The 22,357-nt window shown below is 41.0% G+C and overlaps 1 long non-coding RNA gene across 1 annotated transcript in view; it reads right to left on the reverse strand.

The window, feature by feature from the left end:
* Positions 1 to 12,397: 12,397 nt before the first annotated feature.
* LOC131194138 (uncharacterized) overlaps positions 12,398 to 22,357 on the reverse strand; it is a 58,981-nt gene continuing 49,021 nt past the window's right edge. The window contains exons 4-5 of the long non-coding RNA XR_009154110.1: positions 20,872 to 21,377; positions 12,398 to 18,690 (exon numbers count right to left, since the gene is read on the reverse strand). This is a non-coding gene — a long non-coding RNA (uncharacterized LOC131194138). The remainder of the gene's footprint in view (positions 18,691 to 20,871; positions 21,378 to 22,357) is intronic.

Here is a 22,357-nt window from a genome sequence, read left to right on the forward strand (position 1 = left end):
ACATAATTAGTACAGTAGGGAGTGGAGTTTGCTGCCTGTTTATATATAGCAGCTTGTCCTACCATTGTTGATTGGATCATGGTTTTTTTTCTTTGGTTGCATTTGGGGGAGCTGTTGACTGTTTCATTTTATCACCCCCCCCAATCTCCTCACCCTGTGAGCCAAAGGGGGTACCCCATTCCTTAAGGAGACATACACACCTAAACACAGATGCAACATGAAGAGCAGAAACACATAGACAGAACACATTTGTACCAGAGTCGCTTTCAGAGTGAGATGGGTGGTATATAAATTAAAATGAATAAAGTAAATAAATAAATTGGAATAAATTCTGGAAGCCACAGAATAGCAGCATTTCCCTCCATTCTTACTCTAGGAAATTTATTTTATTTATTTTATTTATTTTATTTATTTTATTTATTTTATTTTGTCACAACAATATATGTAGGTATCATACAAAAAGATTATATAGTAAATAAACACGTATATGAGTAAATATAAGAAGGTATAAGCATATATATAGGAAGAAGAAAAGAAGGAGGTTTTACTATGTGCTTGTCAGCAAACAGAAATCTTAATAAAGTGGGAACAAATCAACTATTGGAAAAAAGGCTGCCCCTTTCCCTGAAAAATACAGTTGGAGCTAACTGAGACAACATAATGAAGCAGAATGCTCCAATGTATTCTGGGAGAAACATTTTGGCTACAATTTACAATGTTGCCTACACGTCCATTGTAAGCCTCCCTCCCTCTTTGCTCCTGGTTGTATGAGCAAGAGCAGAAACAATGTTTAAAGGACTAAAAGAATTCTGAATTTCCCTGTTATTTAAATCAGTAGTGCTCACAAGTGAACATTCAAATGGGAACACAGTGGCTCTCGATTTTGGAAGCAGGGAAGCAGAAAATATTCATTTGAAAATGGATTATATTGTCTTGAACAAGCTAATCTGACTTCTATGTTTTTTTAAAGAAAGGTTTTCAGGAGGGAGATCCAGGCATGACCCCAAACTGCAATCTTTTACATGAGGGATCGTTTAAGATGGGATTGACTTGAGTACTTTTAAAATATTTGTAACGTAGCTCTGAATTTAGCCTTGAAAACATGCTGCCTAATAAGCTAAGAGAAGAAAGCTGATGCACACATCATTCACAACAAAAGGAATTTTTCACCACCCACAAGGATTTAAGGCTTTTGAATGCATTTGTTGGAAGCTGCTAGGACAGCAGTAGGAGCCCAAGGAACAAGATGGATTTCTGAAAGAAAATAAGTGACATACTTCTAATCTCTGTATGGAAAGGTTTATAATATAGCAAAATCTTCCAGGATTAAATGGTTTACAATATATTGTAGCAAGTTAAACAAAGACCATCTAAATTCTCTGTTTATGTTATCTTGGTATTTGGCTGAGCTGTATTTTGAAGAAAGCACTTCCTTTCCTAATACTTTTTACTTGCTTGATGTATGTACTGTGCATTCAAGAGGGTTTGCCGAGAGGTAGGGGTTCATATTTAAAGCTTTTGAGTCATAGCCTTGATTCAGACCTCAGGGAAATTCTCTTTGAAATGTTTAAAATAGCAGACTCTTGCATGGTTTAGATCACCGGGAAAAGAAATACTTTAAAATAATAATTAAAAAACCTTAAGAATAGGTACAACAGTGGGCACCGTGGTTTATATTAAGCTCCTGTTTTCCCCCAAAACTCCCTATCTTAATTGTATTAGTACTGATTTACGAAGGTTCTGAATAGAGCTGGCTCTACTGTTAAGCACAGTGTAGCTATTTCCTCTCTGGTGACATTATTAACTGACCCTTTGATGCTGATTTTTTAAAAGTTTCAAATACTGTAGTTTTTATTTATTTATTTATTTATTTATTTTTGTCACAACAGTATACACAAACAATTGTCATAGATAAAACAACATATCTTGAAGATATATATATATATATATATATATGTGTGTGTGTGTGTGTGTGTGTGTGTGTGTGTGTGTGTGTGTGTGTGTAAAAAAATATGCATCAACTATATTAATTAACTATATTAATTTGATATAATGAAGGGAACAATAGGACAGAAATGGTAGGCAGTTTGGATACGGACAGCTCTGGCAGGTGGAACTTTGACTTTAGTCGATGGGCGACATTATGGGCAGAATCCACCAGCCCAACTTTTATTCCATCTAACTGTTGCCCTACCAGCCTTCTGGCCGTTGTTTGTGACTGTTCTGGTTCTACCCATCGTCCGCGATACCATCTACCGACCGGGAACTTTTTCTCTCCCCGCTGTTATTTAGACCTTTATGCATGAAATATACGGCTGCCAAACTTCTTCAACTGCGAGGTTCCCCCGCCTCGCAGGAATGGCCCTCTGGATTATCGAGGGCCAGCCTTAACGAGGGGTCTTGGGACCCGGAGAGGTGGCATGCGAGGAAGAAGAATTTATGGGGTTTTGTACATAGGTTTTTTAATAAGGGTTTTTTAAAGGGGGGGAGGGAAGTGACGGGCGGGGGGAAGAACCCGTCGGGGAGGGTAGGTTCAGTCCCAGTTCACGGCGTTTTCATCAGGTCCGAGGAGGGGTGAGGCGTTCCAGAAGTGGAAGTTGGCTCCATCTGTACGGTAAGTGGGAGGGGCAGATATGGCGGAAGCAAGGGGCCGTATCGTTCGTTGGGAGCACGTGTTCGCTGTTTAAAAGCGATCGCGTGCTCCGGCCCCCCAGTCTTTCCCCGTTCCCCGGAAGGTCAGGATCCTCAGAGCCCGGGCCTCCGGTTGATGTTGTGTAATGCCCGGTCCGTGGTTAACAAGGCCCCCCTGATTTGCGATCTTATTCAGGGGGAATCCACGGACTTTATGGGCATTACGGAGACCTGGTTGGGTGCAGAAGGGGGGGTGCCCCTAGTTGAACTGTGCCCGCCAGGTTTCCGAGCATTCCATCAACCGAGGGCCCAGGGTAGGGGTGGAGGGGTGGCGGTTGTAATGAAAGAGGGTCTGGAGCCGAGAGAGACCACTGTCCCTCAGATAGCCGGCTGTGAATCCCTTCTTGTGAAGTGGGGCCATAAGAATCAGATGGGTTTGTTGATCGCGTACCTGGCTCCTTGCTATGTGACTACAGCCCTGCCTGAGCTACTGGAGGTGCTTGCCGGGGTGGCTGTTGAGATCCCCAGACTTTTGGTCATGGGTGATTTCAACCTGCCATCGGCTGGCTTGTCATCAACAGTGGTTCAGGAGTTCCAGGCTTCCATGACGGCCTTGGACCTGATACAAGTAACGGATGGCCCTACTCACACGGGGGGATCCGCGCTGCACCTGATTTATATCTCTGGACAGTGGTTTAATGATCTGGTAGTAAGAGATTTAGTGACAATACCGGTGTCATGGTCAGATCATTTTCTCCTCCGCCTAGACTTTCAGACCGCTACTCACCACTGCAGGGAGACGGAACCAATGCGTTGGTTCCGTCCCAGGTGCCTGATGGACCCTGAGAGGTTCCAGACGGAACTTGGGCCGTTCCCTGAGGATCTTACCCATGGCATGACCGAAGAACTAGTGGCGGCCTGGGAACAGGCCGCAGTTGGGGCTTTGGACCGTGTCATGCCTTTGCGGCCTCTGACCCGGTGCAGATCTCGATTAGCTCCTTGGTTCTCTGAGGAGCTGAGAGAGATGAAACGCCGGAGAAGATGCCTAGAGAGTGCCTGGAGGTCCAGCCGCTCCGAAGCTGATCGGACACTAGTTAGGTCTTTTTCAAAGACCTATCTAGTGGCACTGAGGGTGGCGAGGCGTTCTTACACCTCCTCCCTCATTGCATCAGCAGATAACCGCCCGGCCACCCTGTTTCGGGTGACCCGTTCCCTCCTTCACCAGGGGGGACGGGATGACCCCTTGCAGGGACGTGCCGAGGAGTTTAGCGGTTATCTATACGATAAAATCGCTCAGCTTCAGGATAGCTTGGACCAAGATTACGATGATCCGGATGAGATGACTGAGGCTCGTCTTGTTGATGTTGTTTGGGATGAGTTTGATTCTGTGGCTCCTGAGGACGTGGACAGGTTGCTGGGGAGGCTGCATGCCACTACATGTTTACTGGACCCGTGCCCCTCCTGGCTGGTGCTGGCCACTCAGGATGTGACACGAGGCTGGCTCCAGGGTATTATAAATGCTTCTTTGATGGAGGGGGTCTTTCCCGCCGCCTTGAAAGAGGCGGTGGTGAGACCCCTCCTCAAGAAGCCTTCCCTGGACCCAGCTATTTTGGGTAATTATCGTCCAGTCTCCAACCTTCGCTTTGTGGCGAAGGTTGTAGAGAGTGTGGTGGCACGGCAGTTCCCTCATTACCTGGAGGAAGCTGTCTATCTAGACCCGTTCCAGTCCGGCTTCCGGCCGGTATAGCACGGAGACAGCTTTGGTCGCTGGTGGATGACCTCTGAGGGCCAGGATAGGGATTGCTCTTCTGCCCTGGTCCTGTTGGATCTCTCATCGGCTTTTGATACCATCGACCATGGTATCCTGCTGCGCCGGTTGGAGGGGTTGGGAGTGGGAGGCACCGTTTATCGGTGGTTCTCCTTCTACCTCTCCGACCGGTCGCAGGCGGTGTTGACAGGGGGGCAGAGATCAGCCACAAGGCGCCTCACTTGTGGGGTGCCGCAGGGGTCGATTCTCTCGCCTCCTGTTCAACATCTACATGAAGCCGTTGGGGCGAGGTCATCAGTGGCTTTGGGGTGAGTTATCATCTGTACGCTGATGATACTCAGCTGTACTTTTCCACCCCAGGCCAACCCAACGAAGCTGTCGAAGTGCTGTCCCGTTGTTTGGAGGCCGTCGGAGTCTGGATGGGGAGAAACAGACTCAGACTCAATCCACCCAACACGGAGTGGCTGTGGTGCCGGCATCCCGGTACAGTCAGCTGCAACCGTTGCTGACTGTTGGGGGCGAGTCACTGGCCTCAACGGAAAGGGTGTGCAACTTGGGCATTCTCCTGGATGGACGGCTGTTGTTTGAAGATCACTTGACGGCCGTCTCTAGGAGAGCTTTTTACCAGGTTCGCCTGGTCCGCCAGTTGCGCCCCTTTCTTGACCGGGATGCCTTATGCACGGTCACTCATGCTCTCGTCACTTCTCGACTGGATTATTGCAATGCTCTCAACATGGGGCTACCCCTGAAGTGTACCCGGAGACTTCAGTTAGTCCAGAATGCAGCTGCGCGGGTGATTGAGGGAGCACCGCATTGCTCCCGGGTAACACCACTCCTGCGCAGCCTGCACTGGCTACCTGTGGTCTTCCGGGTGCGCTTCAAGGTTTTGGTTACCACCTTCAAAGCGCTCCATGGCTTAGGGCCCGGGTACTTACGGGACCGCCTGCTGTTTCCACATGCCTCCCACCGACCCGTACGCTCTCACAGAGAGGGTCTTCTCAGGGTGCCATCCGCCAAGCAGTGTCGGCTGGCGGCCCCCAGGGGAAGGTCCTTCTCTGTGGGAGCACCTACTCTCTGGAACGAACTTCCCCCGGTTTACGCCAATTGCCTGACCTTCGGACCTTCCGCCGGGAACTGAAAACTTATTTATTTATACAAGCGGGACTGGCCTGATTTTTAAATTCTAAATTCTAAATTTTAAACTTTTAATGGTAATTTTATTGGATATTTTATATGGTCAATTGGACGGTTTTAATTTCGGCCTTTTATTGAATAAGCTTTTTAATTGTTATTTTAATATGTATATTAACTGTTTTAAATGAAGGCTGTACACCGCCCTGAGTCCTTCGGGAGAAGGGCGGTATAAAAGTTTGATTAATAAATAAATAAAATAAATAAATACTAGACATAAATGATCTTTGTGACCATATCTCAAGTAATTGTGTTCTCTTTGCTGACGATGTCAAACTATTTAATACCACTGACAATACATCTACCATTCAAAAAGACCTTGATCTTCTAACCGCTTGGTCTAAAACTTGGCAACTCCAAATCTCAACCAGCAAATGCTCAGTCTTACATATTGGAAAAAAGAACCTAAACACTAAGTACATGCTTGATGGACATTACCTTACAGATGACCCCCACCCTGTTAAAGACCTTGGAGTTTTCATATCAAATGATCTAAGTACCAAAGCCCACTGCAACTACATAGCAAAAAAAGGCTCTAAGAGTTGTAAACCTAATCTTGCATAGCTTCTTTTCCAAAAACACTACACTACTAACCAGAGCATATAAAACATTTGCTAGGCCAATTCTTGAATACAGCTCGCCTGTCTGGAACCCACACCACATTTCTGACATCAATACAATTGAACGTGTCCAGAAATATTTTACAAGAAGAGTTCTCCACTCCTCTGAAAACAACAAAATACCTTATCCCACCAGACTTGAAATCCTAGGTTTAGAAAACTTAGAACTCCGCTGCCTTCGACAAGACCTAAGTTTAACTCATAGAATCATCTATTGTAATGTCCTTCCTGTTAAAGACTACTTCAGCTTCAATTGCAATAATACAAGAGCAACCAATAGATTTAAACTTAATGTTAACCGCTTCAATCTAGATTGCAGAAAATATGACTTCTGTAACAGAGTTATCAGTGCTTGGAACACATTACCTGACTCTGTGGTCTCTTCTCATAATCCCAAAAGCTTTAACCAAAAACTATCTACTATTGACCTCACCCCATTCCTAAAAGGACTATAAGGGGCATGCATAAGAGCACAAACATGCCTACCGTTCCTGTCCTATTGTTTTTTTCTCTTATATATATATGCTTATACTTCCTTATATTTCCTCATATATATGTTTACATACTATATAATCATTTTGTGTGATGCTTGTGTATATTGTTGTGACAATAATAAATAAATAAAAATAAAATAAAAAACATAAGCTTAAATAAAAGCCAAAGTTTGCTGCTGTATAAACAGCCCATTCAACAGCAGGGAGAACTTAATTTAAAATTGTCAAGGTGGGAAACATGGAGAAGAGCATTAGTCATGTTTTTAAGGAAGGGGTATTGCAACTGTGTGTTGGTGGACCTTTTATTCTGAAAAAAATAAAATGTTGAACTAGAAAAATGCTGCCATTCAGCTAAGAAAGCAAAATCAGGGAGACTTACACTTCTGAGTAATTACAACAGTTTGAGCTAAAAAGGGAGAAAATGTATTTTTCTGAAAATTTTTTAATCACATTAATTAATTAATTAATTAATTAATTAAATAGTTTAGGATTTTTGTCCCTGGCTACTGTATTTGCAGACTTGTGGATAATGAAAAGAATTGGTAAGTAGAAACTTTTACTCGACATAAACTTTATTTATGCACATGCACAGAGGTTGTTAATAACCATGAGACTGGGAATACTAATATGCTCCAAAACTGTCTTTGAAGTTTCTCTGATTGGTTTATCTCCTTACTGTTACACACACAAAAAAAATCTTCTAAAAGATGAAACATTGGAGGGAAAGCCCCTGCAACATGTAATCAAGGTAAAAGTCTCCAAATGGATACAATTTAGCATTATCTCGCTTTTAAAAAGTCTTATCTGCTTCATGTCAAAACTGCAGTATTGATGAACTGCATATTCTAATAAGATGGTATTCCTGATGAATGGGATCATCTGGGCTAAAGTTACAGAGGAGCTTTGTGCAAGAAAGGGATACGGAGACTTGAGTGATGGGGTTACTTCTTTATTTGGCTGGGTGGATAAGGTTTTCCCCCAATGGGGAAAGATCAATTTCAGGCATGGGTGGGCAACATTTGAATAGTTTCTAGACTCATCTGAATTTTTAAGAACATGAAATAGGGACCCTCTTAACCTGGTTTCCATGAGGGGCATTTATGTGCACAAAACACTAAGTCTCTATTTTATTAAGAGAAAACTGGTGAACTGGTACCACAGCAACTTCTTCTCATCTTCTTCTTTGGACTTAGTTTGTCTTTTTTTCTGCCCAGAATTTTTGTCTTTTCAAAAATAGATCTATGCTGGATCATTTTATTTTCTAACGATTGCTCTGAACACTAAGTGAGGTCCAGAGGCAGTTTTAGAAATACGTAAGTTGGAAGCTGGAACAATGCTTTTTGCAGAATGCCACCTTCCAGTTTAATTTATTCTTTTAATGAACAGAATGTAGAAAAAAAATTTAAGCCAGTGAGGCTATGAAGTGCCAGAAATCAAGAGATGCACTTGTTACATCAGACAACCTCTCCCTGATTCAGGGCAAAACAGAAATGCAGGCAGTAAAAAGATCATTTTTTAAAAGATTGCATTGGAGATGTGTAGAAATCTGAGTTTTAATTTTCCTCTTCTATTTTCCTGCCATAATTGGCAACTAAACAGGATTACAGGTGAACTTGGCTTTTCTCATCCCCACATGAACTCTTAATTTAGAAGCAGAAAATAGTAAGTTCAATGTAGATGTCCTCCTTGAATAAAAAATATGTGAGAGAATCAGACTTTAATGTTTATTTCAAGGGGACTCTGGTGGAAACTTAGGCTGACCTATACATTTTTGCAGGAGTATCCATGCCTTTTTAATTTGTATTTTTTGCTCCAGTTCACCCATCACTCTAAGGAAATGTGCTAACTTCAGAGGAATGGAGTTAAAATTTAACACCTTCTGGTGTCAATTTATCAAGTCATGGGTTAACTGAAGGTCAAGCTGGTTAGCAGTTGAAAGGTGAATGAAGCTAGCCCATCAAGCCAATTATTTTTTTCCCAATTGCGCAGGCTTTTCCCCAAATATTCTAATTTCCATCTAACTCAGAGCATAGATTACTAAAACTGAGATACAGATTCCCAGCCTTAAACTAGCTTATATCTTAGGCTTTTCAAGACTGCCTCAAATTTATCTAAGATGGAAATTGTTCCACTTTAGCTGAAGTGGTTTGAAATAGAAACCAAAGTCCATAATAGTTTGAGGGCTTCCTGTAATCTGAACTCCTGTTCAGAGCCTGAAAGATGAAGCAAACAAGGAATGTGGTCTTGAAATTAGTTAGGAGACAATGCCTGGATTTACGGCAAGGCTGGTTCCAGGGGACCCTTAGAACATCAACTTTTCAAAGACAATTTTACAGTCAATTGTCTTTTTTCCAAAGATTTCTCCAGTCTGTAACTGCAAGATGAAATGGTAATGCAAATGATAAGCAGCATTGATGTTAATGATTCTGGCAGCAGTTTTTCCCACGGTGGCTGGGTTTATGAATTTATTGATTTAATTTAATAAGCCTGCAGGATACTTTCATTATTTCATAGCAAATAATGGGGCCAGGAACACAATACAGGTAGTCTTTGACTTATGACCACAACTGAGCCCAGAATTTGTGTTGCTAAGTGAGACATTTGTTAAGTGAGTTTTGCCCTATTTAACAACTTTTCTTGCCACATCTGTTAAGTGAACCACTGCAGTTGTTAAATTAGTAACACGGTTGTTAAGTAAATCGGGATTCCCCATTGACTCTGTCAGAAGATCACAAAAGATGATCACACCGGGACACTGGAAATAAATAAAATAAATAAATTAGGATAAAAAATGTGGCAGCTGAGATATTAGAGATCCATTCAATGGCCTTGAAATAAACTTGATTGTGCCTTCCGGAGTAACATTGCTATGGTCTGCTTAGCCCTGATAGAGAAGATGTAGACAGGCAGCATTTGCCTCTGAGATTTATTTAACGTGGGTCTGCTCAGGGATTTCATGCATTGTTCATTTAACTCTTTCTGACAAAATGCAAAAACACAGAGATAAATGCCATTAAATTAAATGACACATCTGTCCAACTCTCCAGGCCTGTTTGCCAAAAATGTCCGTGCCAATAAAAAATAAATCTCTCTTCTGCTCTGTACATCTAAAGAGGGATGAAGTGTGCCATATGGACCCCAGGACCCTCTTACCACAGAGTATGGGGAACAGCTGTGCAAAATTCCACATTGAAGGAGTTGCTTTCCCCCCCACTGTTCTTCTCGGATGCCACCCAGAAGACCAACTCATGTGACAGTTACCTCATTGCTCATCTCTGACACAGGTCATCAGGAAACTTTTCTGGGTGTGTGTGTGTGTGTGGAATTTATGATTGAAGACCTGGCTCAATGTGATTTTGCCCTTGTATCTCAGAGGTTAACAGTCCAAGTGCCCTCAAGTGTTTGCCTAAACTGACACATTTGCTGACATAAGCCAGCTTTGATGGCAGCATGTGCTCTTAGGGTGAATCTTGTTCCCAGAGAGGTAGCTGGTTCTTTTACCTTCTTCAAAAGGATTCATCTTTGGATTTAATGTTCATTTCTCTAGCATGAATCTAATCTACTGTAATTCAATCCAACCTACCTTCTCTTTCCTTTCCTCTCCCTCTCCCCCTCTCCCCGTCTTTCTCTGTCCTTCCCTCCCCCTCCCCCTATCTCTAGAATGCAGTATTGCAGGCTAATTCTGCACACTGCCAGGAGTTCAATCCTGACTTGGCTCAAAGTTGACTCAGCCTTCCATCCTTCCAAGGTCAGTAAAATGAGGACCTAGATTGCTGTGGGAAATATGCTGACTCTGTTTACAAACTGCTTAGAGAGGGCTGTAAAGCACTATGAAGCAATATATAAGTCTAAGTGCTATTGCTATCTCTGTATTTATCACATATCTATCTACTTATCTATTACCTACCTACTTATTTACCTATCTACTACGTACCCACCTATTATCCCTCCCTCCCTCCCTCCCTCCCTCCCTCCCTGTCTATCTATCTATCTATCTATCTATCTATCTATCTATCTATCTATCTATCTATCTATCTATCTATCTATCTATCTATCTATCTATCTATCTATCTATCTATCATCTATCTTCTCATATCTTTGGTATCATTTACACACATCAAATAGCATTACTAATATTGATATTAAACCTATATTGTATACACAATATGTCAATTGTAATAATTAAAAACTTCAATAACAATTAAGTTCTGTTTAACCAAATAACAACATTACATCCATAAACAATCTCTCAAATATAATATTTAATCCAAATTCATAAATTTTACTGTCTCGACAGTCATTCTTGATGGGAAAACAATTTTCTCTCTTGTCATCTCTGCAATGTTGGTAGGCAGGCCTGACTTATTTTCTGGTTCTTTAACTGGAGGGAAGGACAGCAAGCAAGAGAAACTGAGGAGTTGTGGGTGGTGGTAAAGGAATGAACGTTTTTAATCCTTGAAATATAAACTGCATACACGACCCTTTCCCCCTTCAAACAGCTGCTTCCAGTCCTTTATATATCAGTCCATTCCACTCCTAAAGTCTTCAGAATCTTCCGATTGAATTGGTATTTCTTCTTCAATAAAGTACATAGTTTTTAATATCCAATCTTCATCGATCAATGCCAAAACAACGTTCCATCTTCCAATATTCATCAGGAATTCTTCTGGAATATCTTTCTTCCTTAAAAAGTCTCTCAAGAGTAATTCATATTTCCAACTTAAATTCTTAAATTTTACTGTCCAATCTCCAAAAATAAACAATAGTCTATCTTCTCTTCTATCATCTATCATTTCTCCCTCCCTCCCTCTTTCTCCATCTATCTGGCTACCTAGCTAGCTCTATATCTATGATCTCTCTCTCTCTAAGCTATCATTTATTTTAGAAGCAAATAAGCCAATATATAGCATTTTTCATCTGACTAAAGATTAGGGCTAAAATTTAGACTGGTCAGTGCTTTCCTGCTCTCATGTTTGTTTATTTATCATATATATATAGTTGCCCATCTCACAAAATGCATTATAGACAATATAAACACACACACACACACACACACATTATTTATTTTATTTATTTATTTATTAATCATATTTGTATCCCGCCCTTCTCCCAAAGGACTCAATTGTTACAGATGCCAGGGCCTACATCAAAGTAAGAAAAATATGATTCACTCTCTCTCAGTCCAACCCACCTCACAAGGTTGTTGTGAGAAAATAGGAGGCGGTAGGTGGAGATGTTCACCTCCTTATTTGTAAAAATAATAAAGATGGGATACAAATACATAAATAAATAATAAAATAAAATAAAAATAAAGACTGAGTTCAAACAATGTTTAACCAGGACAGATAAATACCTTAGTGATGACATAAACATAGCATCTTGAAACTTGGTTAGTTTTAACTTTGATTTGTTGTGGGATTTGCCCTGTGAGCATTTCATTAGCTGGTGGCTGTATGGTGCATGATTTGATTTGGCAATCATGATACATTCTATGCAAACCTAGCCACAATATTATCCTGGGATGTAAATTGAGTGTTTGTTTTTAATTCTACAACCGCAGACTACACTTTTTTCAGCTTTGGTAGTTAAAGCTCAGGGGAAGTGGAGAAAGGAACATCAGGAACAAGCCAGTAAGACTGTCTAATTGTGACATTGTTTTGGAAAAAGGAGAAACTCTTACTTTAAGTGGGGTGGAATTGTTCCTTGTCTTTTACCATCAATCCAGCTTGTGACTGCTGGATTCAAGGAGTTTTTAGTTACTCCATGCATCTCATGAGGTGAGCTGGAATCCACAACAACTTACGCTTTTATATAAAATGTGTTAGCTAGAAAAGGCATTACCCCAATCCTGATTTTTGGCTACTGCAGATAAACACGATTCTCCTACAAGGTCAACAAGAAAGAGAGGAAAAGGCTCTTGACATTAATCTTGTCCTCAAGAATTTCAAAGCAACCAAGTCTCAACTTTGCAAGCGGATCCATTCTTGCAAAATAGATTTTACCATGTGTGAATGGAGCAGGGGAAAGATATTATAAAATCTTCATTCCCACCCCACTCCAGGGGAAGGATATTGCAAAATCTCCATTCCCACCCCACTCTGAGGCCAGCCACAGGTAGTATTTGCCAGTTCTCCAAACTACTCAAAATTTCCGCTACTGGTTCTCCAGAACCTGTTAGAACCTGTTGGATTTCACCTCTGGAATGGAGGTTTGCATCTACAAGGCCTATCTCAGCAACTTTTGAGAGCCGGGAGTTTATAAATGCATTGGAAGCTCTTGTTTGGTTAACCTTTATTCACATCAATTATTTTCCTTTGCTGAAAGCTTGGTTTTTATGGTATCATAATGTGAGAATCAAAAATTTCCAATCAAAAATATCAATTAGCTTTTGAGTGAAGTTAGGAATTGCTATGTATTAGAGTTTAAGAAAGAAGGGAATTGATAGTGTGATGGTGTGAAATGGAATATGTTTTATGTTATATTTTAGATTATGTTTGTTAGTTACTATACCCTGTATTCTGTTCTGGGAAGTCTCGGGGGGGGGGAGGGGGGAAATGGGGGGGGGAAGGGGAAGATTATAAATTGATTGATTGCCATTGTACAGGAATAATGGTAGAATTAAACAAGTTGGAATGGTGTAAAGTCGGGACTGCTCGGTAACCACTCCCGAAGGGAAAGGGTAAGGAAAGAGGAGTAAAGAAGGAAGAAAGTAGGTAGGCAGGTAGGTAGGTAGGAAAGAAGGGAGGGAGAAGAAAGGATAGGAGGAGAAGGAGGAGAAGATAGAGGGTTAGAAAGGATGGTAGTGAGAAGTGGGAAAGAGGAGGGGAAGTAGGAAAGCGAGGAGAAGGATGGTGGGGAAAGTAGAAGAAGGATGAGAAGGGTAGAAAGGATTAAGGGAGGGAGTGGCGGTCGAGCAGGCCTGATTGAGCATAATTTGAGTATAGGATCGATTGTTGGATAAGTGATTGTATTGTACACTGGTCAAATTGTGGGAATTATTATGGAAAATAAAAAATTTTGCCCGGAAAAAAAAAATTGGAATTAAGATTGCCGGAAGAAATATCAACAACCTCAGATATGCAGATGATACCACTCTAATGGCAGAAAGTGAAGAGGAACTAAAGAGTCTATTGATGCGGGTGAAGGAGGAGAGTGCAAAAGTTGGCTTGAAACTTAACATTAAGAAAACTAAAATCATGGCATCCGTCCCTTTCAATTCCTGGCAGATAGATGGGGAAGAAATGGAGGTAGTGACAGATTTTATTTTCCTGGGCTCCAAGATTACCGCAGATGGGGACTGTAGCCAAAAAATTAAAAGACGCTTGCTCCTGGGGAGGAAAGCTATGGCAAATCTAGACAGCATACTAAAAAGCAGAGACATCACCCTGCCAACCAAAGTGCATATAGTCAAAGCTATGGTTTTCCCAGTTGCAATATATGGCTGTGAAGGTTGGACCATAAGAAAGGCTGAGCGCCCCCCGAACTGGAAAAATTCACAGGATTAATGCTTTTCAAGAGTTTTCTTTCCGGATTGATGGAATATATGGCAGTAACTTGTGGATTGTTGGACATAAGGAACTATTAGGAAATATTGTGATTGACTTTTTAAAAGGAGTAATGAAGGAAAGACAGAGACTAATGCATCAAAAAAAAATGGCAAGAGATAAAACTATTATTCTGGAAAGAAGTTTTTTTTGAAATATTAACAGACAAAAATATTAGCGTTCCTGAAAGATTAAAGATCTGGGAGAAATGGGTTGATTATATGTTTCACATCTATCAAAAAAGACTAAATATTTGGATTTATATTGGATTTTGACGAGGAAGGACTAAAGTTGAATAGATACTGTAATTTCTTATATTGAAATTATATAATGTGTTGTATTGAATTGCAAATAGAATATTTTTGAAAGGTCTTACGTAAGAAAGATTTGGGGGGGAAATTATATGGTTATAGAAACTATAAGGGAGATATTTTCTGAATTGGATTGGATTTTTATGTATTAGCTGGTTTTAAATACTTTAGGATTAATTTGTTTTATTGATTTATATATTTTATTACTGTTAATTGTTAATTTTTATTTTTTTTTGGAAGGATTTTGGTTATGTAAGGAGGAAGTCAGAGTTAGAGGGGAAAATTGGTATAATAGTTTTGGGGGAAAATTTTTTTTTTAGTATATGTTTATTTTATTTTTAACTATACCTTGTGTTTGTTCCGGGAAGTCAGGGGGGAGGGGGGAGGGGAGTTTGTGAAGGGAGAGGGGAGGGAGGCTGGGGGAAAGGGGAGGAAAAAATTTTGTAAAACTTTTTGAATAAAAAAAAAAGAAAGAAAGGCTGAGCGCCAAAGAATTGAGGCCTTTGAACTCTGGTGCTGGAGAAGACTCCTGCGATTCCCTTGGACTGCAAGGCGAACAAACAAGTCAGTCCTAGAGGAGATCAACCCTGACTGCTCTTTAGAAGGTCAGATCCTGAAGAGGAAACTCAAATACTTTGGCCACCTAATGAGAAAGAAGGACTCCCTAGAGAAGCACCTAATGCTGGGAAAGATTGAGGGCAAAAGAAGAAAGGGATGACAGAGAACGAGGTGGCTGGATAGAGTCACTGAAGCAGCAGGCATGAGTTTAAATGGACTCCAGAGGATGGTAGAGGACAGGAAGGCCTAGAGGAATGTTGTCCATGGGGTCGCGATGGGTCGGACACGACTTCGCAACTAACAATAACAAATATGAGAATAACTGGGCAGAGACTTTTCTTTCACCAAATACTCTTTGGTAGATTTGGGGGTCTGGTTTTCTCTCATCTATCATAAGTTTTTTGTGGGTACAGCCATCAAAGCCAGCTAAAGATCGAAGGCAACTTGCAAAGGTCAAGAGTTCACATATCTGAGCTCACTCTTCACCGAACGTTGTATTTTCCTTCATGCAGCAAGAGGAAAAACTACTGGGGGGGAAAAAGTTTCAGATTAAATATCCTTAGTTTTGAAAAAAAAGATTAACTGCTGGGACACAAGTAGAAGCTTTTTAAAAATTTACAGCAAAATTTAAACTATGAGTTTCTTTCTCACATTTTGCATCATGCTGTTCTTCCATGGAGCTCAGGTTTTCCTCCTTTTTTGTCCTTGCCACAACTGAGAAACTTAAGAGCTTTACTGATTCATGTAAACACCTAACATGTTCTTCAGGGGTGGGTTCTACTTTACTACCGATTCGCATTGTGCCCTTGCGCTCTTCTGCGCATACGCAGATTGCTTTTGATGATGTTCGGGTCTTTGGGTGGAGCCTCCTACCGGTTTTACTACTGGTTCTATAGAACTGGTCCGAACCAGAGGCAACCCACCACTGATGTTCTGCATTCTGCATACCCTCCGGTCAACGGAAACACAACATGAAGCATTCATACAGAGATAGGAAGAAACTGAGAGACATTTTTCACTGTGTCTTCTCTATGATTCAGGAGATCTACAGCTATCAAGTTGAGGTGCAATAGCAGGGTTACAAGCTCTATCACTCTGGGCCCTCCTTGGTGATTTTTGCCCCAGGGATAAAACCTGACTTCCACAACTTGGGGTGCAAGAGGAAAAGCTTCATTGGCATCCCTGGTTCTTGTGACAATCATTAACATTTGTGTTCAGCTTAATAAAACACAGGTGAAATAATAAACATTTCTAAGCCATAGTTGAACACATGAAGTGCTTACAAGACAATGATTGGAGAGTGAACTATTCCCAGTCTTTTGCCTACAAAGCAGGGTTGTTACAAAACACATCCTAGGCACCTCCAGCTTTTAAAATAACAATCCTCAGAATAACAATTAATTAAACAAACAATTAATTAAAATGCAAACTGAATTTTTTTTAAAAAAGCTTCAGATTTGTATTAAAAAGCATGAATTTTCGGGGATTCAGGAATGGATTTCAGAACTGGGCATCTCATAAATTTAACTGCATTAATTTAAAAATGAATATGAGTATTCATCATCAGGGACGCGGTGGCTCAGGAGCTAGGACGTTGAGCTTGTCGATCGAAAGGTGAGCAGCTCAGCGGTTCGAATCCCTAGTGCTGCCTTGTAACGGGGTGAGCTCCTGTTACTTGTCCCAGCTTCTGCCAACCTAGCAGTTTCGAAAGCACGTAAAAATGCAAGTAGAAAATATAGGGACCAACTTTGGTGGGAAGGTAACAGGGTTCCGTGCACCTTTGACGTTGAGTCATGCCGGCCACATGACCACGGAGACGTCTTCGGACAGCGCTGGCTCTTCAGCTTTGAAACGGAGATGAGCACCGCCCCCTAGAGTTGGCAACGACTAGCACATATGTGCGAGGGGAACCTTTACCTTTACCTATTCATCATCATCATCATCATCGGTCTAGATATAATACACAAAGCCTGTTTTGGCTCAAATTCTGGTTATCTATGGCAGCAGACCCCAACTTTTATAATTTGGAGTGGGGAGAGGGGAACCGGGCCGCACAACCGATGGGCCAACATGCATGTCCACACGCATATCGACTTGAGCAAGCATGCTCAAGGTCAGCATGCATGCACGCGCAGTTGCACGTTGAGTTGCATGCATGTCTGCACGAAAGCTAGATGGTTCCAAATAGGCCACAGCCCGGTAGCGGGCCGCAGTCCAGGGGTTGGTGACTCCTTGATCTATGGGACCAGCTGTCTTGGTGTGTGTGTGTGGGGGTGAATTTCAACAAGGTTAAGGGAGCAGTCACAACCATAAAACTCCTAAGTAAACGTAAGGGGCATTCACAAACATCCAAAAAAAGGTGGGTTTTATTCAAATAGGCATAATTTCCATTTTGTATTTTTTAAATTCTCCCCCTCTCCTGCTGGCAACTCTGGATCCCAAAAAGCAAGGTTGGATCTGTACCCAGAGACTCCATTTCAACCATTTGAAGCACATATGCTAATTATTTCGGTTCATGGACTTTCTACTTCAACTATTGATCATTTCAAGGCAGGTCATCAAAATGAAGCATTGCAAACTAAACATCATGTCAAATAAAAATGCAGTTCAGGCAAAGATCCTGATGGTAGACTTTAACAGATCAAAACCTATAATCCACACAATTTAAAATTGTCCTAAAGTTTCAAGCAATATGCTAATTTTGGGATCTAAATAAAATTAAAATTAACATTGGTGTCAAGAAAGTACATTTTCAAATAAATAATTCCACAGTTGGGATACAGAAATAGAAAATAAAGTAAGCCCTTCCTTTTGACTGTCCTAAATATATTTGGTGACCACTTGGCTGGAAGGAAAAAAAAATATAGCAGCTTTAAAAGGCGGCATCTTTCTCTAATGATATTGGAATAATAAATCAGGACCTTTTATATACATGTTATGTTCTCTGCTACTGTAATACAACTTTTTCCAATTAACTAAGTTAAAAGGGTAGAAGAGCCATTTATATAGATCAGGATGTGAACATTTAAAAGATTAAAAGCAATGAACATAGCCTGGAGAATCTGTAGTGTGTAATGATTTTCTGCTTTTAATATATGATCAAAGAGAAGCCCTTCTCTTGCAATCTCTTTCCAATTTCCTTCTTGCACACCCCCCATGTAACTTCCAGAATTCCGAGGTTGATTGGCTGCCACCAAGATAGTAGGAGTGGTGCTGAGTAGGGGACAGGGAACACCCACGTTAAACAAGACAAAACACTTGCAAGGACGTGCAGTTCTCACAATTGTTCTCCAGCTGCATTTCTCACTGGGACTTCATGTATAGTATTACCAGCCAAATCAGCAGCACTAAGCACCAGCTTGGCCAAATAGTTTCCCCACCCCACAACAAAGTATTTCCATCAAGGCATTAAAGTTTATTTAATTAGGGTAGCATACCTCACAAATCAAGTGGCTGCAATATTTCAGGCACTTCACAAGCCATCGAGCTCTTTTAAGCACATTCCCAAGGGGTTCTACAATTTATTTCTTCATTCCATTACAAATAATGAACCCTGCATGATTATTCCTTTTCCTAAGTAGCAAGAAAAATAAATGCTGATAAAAATCATAGTTTGCAAAGGTTGCACATATCTGTGGTCAGGTCTTGTTCCCAATAATATAAAAAAGAATTATTTTCAAATCTCTTTTTTGAAATTCTATTCAAACCAGCAAACAGGAGGTGAGCAGCTCAGCGGTTCGAATCTAGTGCTGCCTTGTAACGGGTGAGCTCCTGTTACTTGTCCCAGCTTCTGCCAACCTAGCAGTTTCGAAAGCACGTAAAAATGCAAGTAGAAAATATAGGGACCAACTTTGGTGGGAAGGTAACAGGGTTCCGTGCACCTTTGACGTTGAGTCATGCCGGCCACATGACCACGGAGACGTCTTCGGACAGCGCTGGCTCTTCAGCTTTGAAACGGAGATGAGCACCGCCCCCTAGAGTTGGCAACGACTAGCACATATGTGCGAGGGGAACCTTTACCTTTACCTATTCATCATCATCATCATCATCGGGCTAGATATAATAAACAAAGCCTGTTTTGGCTCAAATTCTGGTTATCTATGGCAGCAGACCCCAACTTTTATAATTTGGAGTGGGAGAGGGAACCGGGCAAGACAACCGATGGGCCAACATGCATGTCCACACGCATATCGACTTGAGCAAGCATGCTCAAGGTCAGCATGCATGCACGCGCAGTTGCACGTTGAGTTGCATGCATGTCTGCACGAAAGCTAGATGGTTCCAAATAGGCCACAGCCCGGTAGCGGGCCGCAGTCCAGGGGTTGGTGACTCCTTGATCTATGGGACCAGCTGTCTTGGTGTGTGTGTGTGGGGGTGAATTTCAACAAGGTTAAGGGAGCAGTCACAACCATAAAACTCCTAAGTAAACGTAAGGGGCATTCACAAACATCCAAAAAAAGGTGGGTTTTATTCAAATAGGCATAATTTCCATTTTGTATTTTTTAAATTCTCCCCCTCTCCTGCTGGCAACTCTGGATCCCAAAAAGCAAGGTTGGATCTGTACCCAGAGACTCCATTTCAACCATTTGAAGCACATATGCTAATTATTTCGGTTCATGGACTTTCCACTTCAACTATTGATCACTTCAAGGCAGGTCATCAAAATGAAGCATTGCAAACTAAACATCATGTCAAATAAAAACTCCAATAGAACTTCCTCCTAAGTAAGCATAAATACATTTCTAGCCTAAAACAAGAAACTGATTTAAAAACAAATGCTTCACATATGGCAGAATTTGCAGGGAAGTTCTCAAGGCAAGCAATAAAATAGACTGGACTGGGCCACAAAAGAAGCCTTATAAATCACAATTCTGGAGCACAGAGGAATGTAGATGATTTTAACAGCTGTACACTGGAATAGGATGATCCTTCCGGTATTCTGAAAACTATAGAGAGCAAAACCTAGGAATGCCTAGAGGTCTCTCAGCTCCAATTTCTACCAACTTTGACCAACAGTACAATGGAGAGGAATTGTGAAAATTAGACTCCATTCCAACAATTTCTGGAGGCCAGGATAGAAGCTAGGTGCATAACCTAAAACTAAAAGTAGTCCCACACATGGTTCTCGCCTCATCTACGCAGCAAAATTTACCGATAAGGAACCTTGAGTTCTAATCCTGTCTTGAAGCCAAGTGGGTTACCTTAGGCCAGTCACACATTCTCTCAGCCTTAGGAAAGAGACAATGACAAACCGCTTATGAAAAATCTTGCTAAGAAAACTTCAGGGGCTTGTCTAGGCAACCTCCAAGAATCACACACAACTGAACAGAAGGGGGGGCGGAATCCATATGCACAACTTTGTTGTCCTTTACAGGTGACAAGAAATGGTTACAGGATAGCTACCTTTTGATTATCCAAACTTTACATTATGCAAATACTGACACCTAATCAAATGAGTTTAAGTATCTACTCTATGTACACAGAGGTGGGCTTCGAAATTTTTAGCAAGGGGTTCGCTGCCCATTGCTGGGTGGGCGTGGCCATGGTGGGCATGGCCTAGTTGGCCTTCTGCACCATGGCAAGGGGGGCACTTTTGCCCTCCCCAGGCTCTGGAGGGGGTGTCCCCCGAAAATGGCCTCTCCAGGCTCTAGAGGCCCTCTGAAGGCTGGAAACAGGCCCATTTCCAGCCTTCCCGAACTTCTGGTAGGCCTGTTTTTTGCCCTCCCCAAGCCTCCGCGCGTGCCCTGCACTTACCTGCATCTGAAATGGGCCGCATGGTGATTCCTGGGAGGGGTGGGGAGGAGTGGACAGGGTCTTAGCTAGAGGTTCTCCCGAACCGCTGCGAAGCTGCGGCAGCCCACACCCTGGTATGTACCTTTCCAAACAGTGCCAATCTTATGATTCCAGGAAAGATTCAGAGACTAGAAGTTTGGACTGGAAGATCTCCAAGGTCCCTTCCAGCCCTATGATTCTATGTTTACGGCACTGGCTTTATCTTTGTATATTGTATATTACATCTTGATTGCATTCACTACTTTCTTTGCATATTGTTATCATTTTTGCTGCTGCTGTTGTATTTCCGTGTCAGATAAGCCAGAAGTAAAATATTCATTCCGTTTCAGGTGACGTATTTGGTCTTTAAAAGCTTTATAACACATAGCACGCAATAGCAACACATTTGTTCATAGAGATGAACTGACTGGCAAAACAAGGCCTGTTTAATTTCTCCAAATCTTGTAGTCTTTGCCATCGTAGAGGTCCTGTCATTGAAAAATAAAAGTGACAACCTTTAGCTAGTGATGCTGCAGGCACACAACCCCTTCAGTTACAAATGTAATGTCTGCACTCATTCAACAGGCTAACTTATATTCTTTTTTTTGTTTTCTTCTTTGATTTAGCTTACTATGCAAATCCAATTTTCTGGTTAACAAAAACATCTTTTCTTTTTTCTTTTTTGTCTTGCCAATTGTAATTCTTTGAAGATTGACTCCAGTTTTCATTCTAAAATGAAATTTTAGCATTAATTAACAACATTAATTTTTTGCATTTTTATACTCTGTATTTTTGTGGCTGTAAGCAAACTTGTGTATTGAAATAAATAGAAAGACTGTGTTATAAATTCAATAATAAATACTACATACCAAGCAAGCTCTTAAAAACGGATAAATTCAGTAAACCTATAAAAAGTTACATTGTTATTAAAAGAAAACTGGTCTATTATTTATTTTGCAATATTTACATCATACCAAAATCCACTGTGGTATGATATAATGCACAATACCTACTTGAATTCTAAATAGATTTATTATTAGCTTGTCCCAAACATTGGATAGTGCTTAGAGGGAAAGAAATCATAAATAAAATAGGATTTTTCTTTTTTTTTTTTTTTCAGATATTTTTATTACACAAACATTTTGGAGACTCAGATATTGCCTATGTATAAAACACAAAGCTGGATAATTTTCTCAAGATGTTCAAGCTGGTATTTTAGGAATGTAGGTGGAGGGTCTGTTTCATTCTTCATTGTTCTCAACATTATGAAGCCACAGAAAATGATTGTTCAGAATTGTGTGATTAATTCTCATTATGCAAGCAAAACTCATTAGAGCAATATTATGCCTGTCTGTGCACAATTAACTCCCACTGAGTTCAATAGGAAGGGTGAGCTTGGTTTGTAATTGAAAGCACCAGGTTAAAAACTGGGAGATTTTGACTTTTAGTTTTATCTTATTTATGGAAG

The sequence above is a fragment of the Ahaetulla prasina genome, chromosome 3 (assembly GCF_028640845.1).
Source record: "Ahaetulla prasina isolate Xishuangbanna chromosome 3, ASM2864084v1, whole genome shotgun sequence".
Classification (NCBI taxonomy): domain Eukaryota; kingdom Metazoa; phylum Chordata; class Lepidosauria; order Squamata; family Colubridae; genus Ahaetulla; species Ahaetulla prasina.